This window comes from Hylobates moloch, unplaced genomic scaffold, assembly GCF_009828535.3.
Source record: "Hylobates moloch isolate HMO894 unplaced genomic scaffold, HMol_V3 SCAFFOLD_1, whole genome shotgun sequence".
NCBI lineage: Eukaryota > Metazoa > Chordata > Mammalia > Primates > Hylobatidae > Hylobates > Hylobates moloch.
The window spans coordinates 173,964,370-173,971,040 of record NW_026652276.1 but is presented as its reverse complement, the minus strand read 5'-3'; the positions used below and the strand labels follow the sequence as shown (position 1 = coordinate 173,971,040).

At 40.5% G+C, this 6,671-nt stretch overlaps 1 protein-coding gene across 5 annotated transcripts in view; it reads left to right on the top strand.

Annotated features, from left to right (window-relative positions):
- The first annotated feature begins 1,557 nt into the window (after positions 1–1,557).
- Positions 1,558–6,671, top strand: part of GRM3 (glutamate metabotropic receptor 3) — a 220,332-nt gene continuing 215,218 nt past the window's right edge. For 2 of the 5 annotated variants that reach the window (XM_032761196.2, XM_032761195.2), the window contains exon 1: positions 1,567–2,538. The gene's annotated coding sequence lies outside the window, so the exon portion shown is untranslated. Of the gene's footprint in view, positions 2,539–6,671 lie in introns of all 5 variants that reach the window. The other 3 variants (XM_058425192.1, XM_058425199.1, XM_058425201.1) reach the window with 3 other exon arrangements.

Genomic DNA, 6,671 nt, shown 5'->3' with positions numbered 1-6,671 from the left:
CAGATGATGAAACTGAGATATAGGGAGGTTAAGAAACTTGCCCAAGTTCACGCAGCTAGGAAGTGATGAAAATTCAGGATTCACATTGAAGTAATCTGTTTCTACCAGGCTGAGCAGCCCTTTCCTTCATTCCTTTGTGTGTATGGCGTAATGTGGGAGAGGAGAGAAGTGTCTCATCAGGCCATATCTAATAACAGATTGATAATTTGCCTCAGCATTTCAGTCTCTACTCACCACAAGCCTTAGTTAACAGCTAGATACAGACTATGGAGTGCAGTTTATCAGCACTTTCCTTTGTGCAAACATTAGCTACTTTTGTGTGTGTGAGACAAAAACATTAGCTCTCTTCTACTTCTCTCAATCCCAGCTAATTCTGATAAGGTCATGGAAGTGCAAAATGATGTCTTCTGGAACGTTCCAAAAGAGACCAAAATCTACCCACACAGCTTCATGAGAATCTGAAGCCTTGCAGTGTGTAAACCTTTATCTTTCTCATGTTCATGTCATTGCCCCTTGATATACAGTTGTCTATTGGGCAGACATTGTTAAAATTAAATAAATTCTTAAAATTAAAATTAAATTCCTATAAAGATCTTTTTTTTGGTGAACAATACATGCTAGAAAATACTAATGAAACACAAAGGAAGAGGAATTTTGCTTGTATGTGGTCAATGCTATTGCATTCCAGAAAGAATAATGTTGAAAGGGGGACTTCTAAAATTTTAGCATTTCACTATATAATAACACTTTAATTTTTAATATATTCAAATTTCTGGATTTAGTGGAGTTCACAATGAAATATACATATATATATACACACACATGTGTCTTTTAAATATTGCTATCCCTCTAAAAGAATCAGTAGGTAAAATTATTTCTGTACTTTAAAAGTTCTGGCTAGGTTACAAAAGACAGCAATTGTTAAACAACTTAACATTAAATATTAAAGACTAAATGTAGCATTTAAAGCATTAAGTTTAATTGTGTCTGGCTTCATATAATTCAGTCCTTGGTTAATACAAAGTTAGTATATTAGAGTACAAAAATTAATGAAGTTTCAATTTGGAAATTAAACAATATGTGTTTCTAGACATAGAAAGATGCCTGGAATTTTACCTTTAGGATTTTATCTGTAGCTTGCAGCCTATTAAAGCTATTTCCGCGTGCCTTTTTCTCTTTTGTGCCTACGTCATCGATTTAAGGTTCCTATTTATTTATTTATTTTTAAGAAGAAAGAAGAGGTTCTGTAGGAAACATTGACTGTATCTGACAACCGTGGTAGGACTAGAGAAGAACTAATGAGGGGGTGCTGGGGGTAGCTTTAAGAAGGCGAGGTGGTAGCACAAAAGGATAAGAAGAAAGATAATTCAGCAGTCCCCTATAATCTTATTCCACCCAAGAAATTTGGGAGAATGCGAAAAAGCAGCAGCCCAGCATTCTTGGATGGGCGTGGCTTTTCTCCAGGGGCTGTCCAATCGAATTCCTTCAGAGGGAGAAGATTGATAAGGGTTGCTAGGAAACAGGAGCGTCTCCCTCCCTCCTGACCCAGAGATTGTTCTGCACAAACCCTCTCCAGGGGCTCGCAGTGTGCAGTTGAGTCGCGAGTACGGCTGAGCTGCGCACCGGCCTCCCTGGCTCTCACACTCCCTCTCTGCTCCCGCTCTCCTAATCTCTGGCATGCCGTCAGCCCCCTGCCCAGGGACCACAGAAGAGTTCTTATAAGGACTGTTAGTCCCTGCTCACCTGCCAAGCTCTCTAGCAGAGCTTTAAAGTTGGAGCCGCCACCCTCCCTACTGCCCCATGCCCCTTCACCCCACTCCGAAATTCACTGACCTTTGCATGCACTGTCTAAGGATTTCAGAGTGAGGCAAATAGTCGGCAAAGCTACCCTGGCTTTTCGTATAAAAATCCTCTCGTCTAGGTACCCTGGCTCACTGAAGACTCTGCAGATATACCCTTATAAGAGGGAGGGTGGAGGAGGGAAAAGAACGAGAGAGGGAGGAAAGAATGAAAAGGAGAGGATGCCAGGAGGTCCGTGCTTCTGCCGAGGGTCCCAATTAGATGCGACGGCTTCAGCCTGGTCAAGGTGAAGGAAAGTTGCTTCCGCGCCTAGGAAGTGGGTTTGCCTGATAAGAGGAGGAGGAGGGGACTCGGCTGGGAAGTGCTCCCCTCCCCTCCGCGGAAGACCACTAGGTCCCCCCTTTCCCCAACCTCCTCCCTCGCTTCTACTCCACCCCTCCGTTTTCCCACTCCCCACTGACTCGGATGCCTGGATGCTCTGCCACCGGGCAGTGGTCCAGCGTGCAGCCGGGAGGGGGCGGGGGCAGGGGGCACTGTGAAAGGAAGCTGCGCGCACAAGTTGGCCATTTCGAGGGCAAAATAAGTTCTCCCTTGGATTTGGAAAGGACAAAGCCAGCAAGCTACCTCTTTTGTGTCGGATGAGGAGGACCAACCATGAGCCAGAGCCCGGGTGCAGGCTCACCGCCGCCGCTGCCACCGCGGTCAGCTCCAGTTCCTGCCAGGAGTTGTCGGTGCGAGGTAAGGGGCCCAGAGGAGGACGTGTCCCTCTGGAGGGCGCCCAGCCAGGGCGCGGAAGCTCGGGTGCCGTGTGGGCAGGTGCAGCCGGGAAAGTTGAGGCAGAGCATGGACCAGTCCCTACAGTCCTGACTGGAGTGGGAAGGGTGGAGGGTAGAGGCGATGTGGGTGTGCATGAGTGAGAGTTTGTATGTGTGCGCCCACGTCTGTGTCTGGGAGGAGGGAGATTTCAGGGCATAGATCTGCGGCCAGAGTGCGAGAGGTGAAGGGACGAACTAGCACTCGCAGACCCCCAGAGAGACCAGTCTCATCAGCCAACCACCTCCATCTCAGCTCTAGGCTCAGAATTTGTTTCTATTTGGGGGCTCCCTAAGGCTTTGTGCACAGGAATCCGTGCTATGACTGGCTGACATACGGGCGGTTTCATGTGGGTGTGGAGGTTGCCGGCAGAGGTGGGCAACGGTCAGCGAGACCTGGTCCATGCAGCCCAGATAAGCTCCGAAGCCGGAGGCGGCCAGAGGTTTGCCCTCCCGCAAACACGATTGGAAAGGAGCCTTAACTCACTACCCTTTGCTCCTTTTGGCTTGAGTGAAAAATCGAAAAGCCAGACAGGGAGCATGTCTTTTCATCGACCCTGTTCCATTTTCTTATCTGACAGTGAGATAACTCAGAGAGGGCGGGAGATTTGCGATCCAAAAATAGACTAGGTGATATACCCAATAAGCTTGTTTCTTAAGGATTTAAATTTCTTTCTAGTTATTCCTTGGGTTATCAAAGGTGGACAATTCTCTAAGGTATAACACTTTTAGGTAAATATATTAAGGAAGGATTCTCCTACTTTAAGTATTTTAGATATTGTAAATTTTGAAAAACAAAACTGTACACCTCTAAAGATCTTTGGTTAAGGACTCAACTAATTTGCTTATAAAAATATTTCTACTATTTGAATAGTAATAGATATGTATGGGGTCTATATGTAGGTACATATTGGAATATTCAAAGTTGAGGTTAATGTGAGTTGAGGTAGGTGTGAGTTAAGTACCAGCAATAGTTCCTTAGAGTTTCTTTGCTTGAATTTCTTAGAACTGTCCAGCAGAGCTACAGTATGTTTCTTTGTGGTGGGCGGGGCGGGGGGGGGGAGTTTGGGGGGTGGAGTCTGCTTTAGTTTATCTGATCACACATTTTAAGATTCCTCCCTGAATTCTAATTGTTTGCAGAAGTATATTCAATATAGGCATTACTAAAATAATCTAGACTAGATTGCCACTATGCTAAACTATGGATAACAGTTCCTACCAAAGATGCTTAGGACACTCTAATGAATAAGTATGATTCCATATTCCTACGTACCTTGTTTCTAAAAACAGCCCAATAGAATTTGAATATATTCGGAAGCTATTGCACGCCAGAAATTATTGTAATATTTTTCCTTTCACAATGGGTAGTGTTTTGTAGTTACAAAGATTTCTCACACCTGTAGACTTTAGCTGTCCATCTTATTGGGTTTTGATCACCCAGCAAGAGTACATAGGTATTTTGAATAAACATGCCCAAAGGCTATCTTATGTTCAGAGTAACACAGGAGCTCAGGATGGAAAACGAGGAAAGGAAGTCTTGAAACCTATACTTTAACAAATAAAACAATGAAATTCCAGAATATCTACCTTTATTAGATGAAAAAGAATATGGCAACAATACCTTTAACATTGAAACCCCTCCTGCCCCTAGATACTATATATCTAGGTATAAAACTGTAGTTTTATGAGTTAGGCCCTTACCAGTGAAATATGAAACCTAAATCATAGAAAATTACGGCAGCACAATGAATAGGCCACAGTTTGGAGCTTGAAACAGATGTCTTTCTATTTATTTAAATTGAATGGTATTTTTCAAATTTCAGGAATATATGATCAGTAACAAGAAAATGTGTGGAAAGCCAAACAAACAAAAAATATTATAAATAATTAAAATATACTCTGTGACCCACTCATTTTTGTAAAATGGGCTTTTTAAAAAGTTGTGGTATACATGTGAAAAGGAGTATAAATCAGATAATTTACCCCACAATTACACATATCAAAATGATGAGCTCATCTTTGATTTTATATCACTGCAATTAAAATTGGTAAGTTGAACAAATGCAAATATAACAAAACTGATTGAGCTTTATGTTTAAGTTGAAATTAATACTTGTATTGAATAAAAGAACGGAGATAATTGTCAAAAGGTCACTGCTTCACTTCTCTATGACAGGTGATTAGCTGGAATCACACAACTGAAGATGGTCTTATTTTGAAAGATTCTCAGCAATAACATTTTACAACTTCACTGGGTACATTTTCCTCACTTTTATTTCATGTCAAACTATCTTTTTGTCAAATAAAACTGTTGTCTTTCTTGTCCATTCTTCTAATAGTGATCAGTCACAAAATGAAGCATAATGTTTTTCCAGGATACTAGCTACCTCCTGCCAAAATGTAGCACATTGGCTTGGGGGTGAATTTTCCATTTGTTTTCCTGCACTAAACATCATCCCAATATTCTACTAAACAAAAGAAATGAAAATTAATACCTAATCACTATTGTAAAACAAGGAGGGCAGCATTCAGTTACGCACGCTGGAATGTGGCCAAAGTTCCAGCGTGAGACTTGTTTTCTCCACGAGTAATTCTCTAAAAAAGGAGTACATGTTTACTCACAGTTGTCTCACTTTGCTGTTTTAAACTGAGTTTATTGTGCATTCTCACATCTTTTGAGACTCCACTAAATGGATCCAATACTGCATTAGATGAATTTGTTGAAATTGCTCCCAAGGAGGAGCATAAAATGATAGAAGATTATCTACCAAGTCTGAACACATAAAATGAGTATCATCATAGTAATCACTGAGACGGCAAAAACTATTAGCTCATACCCCTCCTTCTACTTCTAATGTACGCTTGGTCCCCATAGCCTACTGTATTTGGGAGTACTTTAGCCCAGTCTGACTTTAAATGGATCACGTAATGACTTCTTCCAGAGTCTTTGAAAGATGATTTCACAGTCTAATGGTTCTCCCTATTAAGAACTTTGTTGTGATATTCAGCTTAATTTTCCCCTGATTATATTTTATCTTGTTACTTAATTCCTATTATAAACCTTCTGGACTAGTTCATCCTCTTGTCTGATTCAGACTCTTCATCCAACATTTCTCTACGACTTATAAAATACAAAAGCTTCACACAGTTACAGGAGAGAACATAAAGATGGCAATTCTATGTCCAGACATCTTTGCTAAATGTTTAAGACATTTTTTACACACTTACATATGTGTATAACTATATGTTCCTAATAATTTACTTTACTAATGTAAGAGTTAAGAAATTACCTTCTCTGACGTTAATGACCTATGTGAATATTAAGGTGATACTTTCTGAGTAATGTTCTATGTGGATGCACATTATGAGACATTTTCATTACAAATTTGTTTGCAACAGAACCCTGTCAACGCCCACACTACAAGGGAATTTTGTGACATGCTGGTCCGATGCTCCACTGAGCCCCAGAAGCTGTTGTCATGTAAATTCCACTATTGAAATGAAAGTGATTTCCATAATTAATAGAATATGCTAGGAATGTAATAGTGTATATAGTTTAGATGTGTATGTTAACACAACATAGTAATTCTGTTAGAATTGGCAGTAGCCCCTTTATACTGAAACAATCTAAAAAACCCAGTAGAATTAAGGCCAAATTATTCACCGTGCTGCATTATGAAAAGTAAGCTTACATCATGCATATATCAATGTGGAATGTATTTCGATATATATGGAGGTACCATATGTGAAGTTTACTTTAAAAATAGAAAAGCCTGAAAAAAAAACATTAAAAAAAAACAGGTTTTCACTTTGTTCACTTAAAATCTTGTTCCAAGACATCCGTGTGTAGGCTTCTTTAAGATTCTTAAGCAAATATCTTGGTAGACTCACCATCCCACTCAATTGTTTCTCCAAGTTCCAGGCATTGAAACACAAGTTCTGCTAGACAGTAGAGGAGTAAATGATATAAATCAGGAAATAAGTTCCTAGGTTACACTTAGCAAGTCAAGAAAATATAAAACTAAGAGGGAGGTGAATCAGCATCTAAAAACACCATTT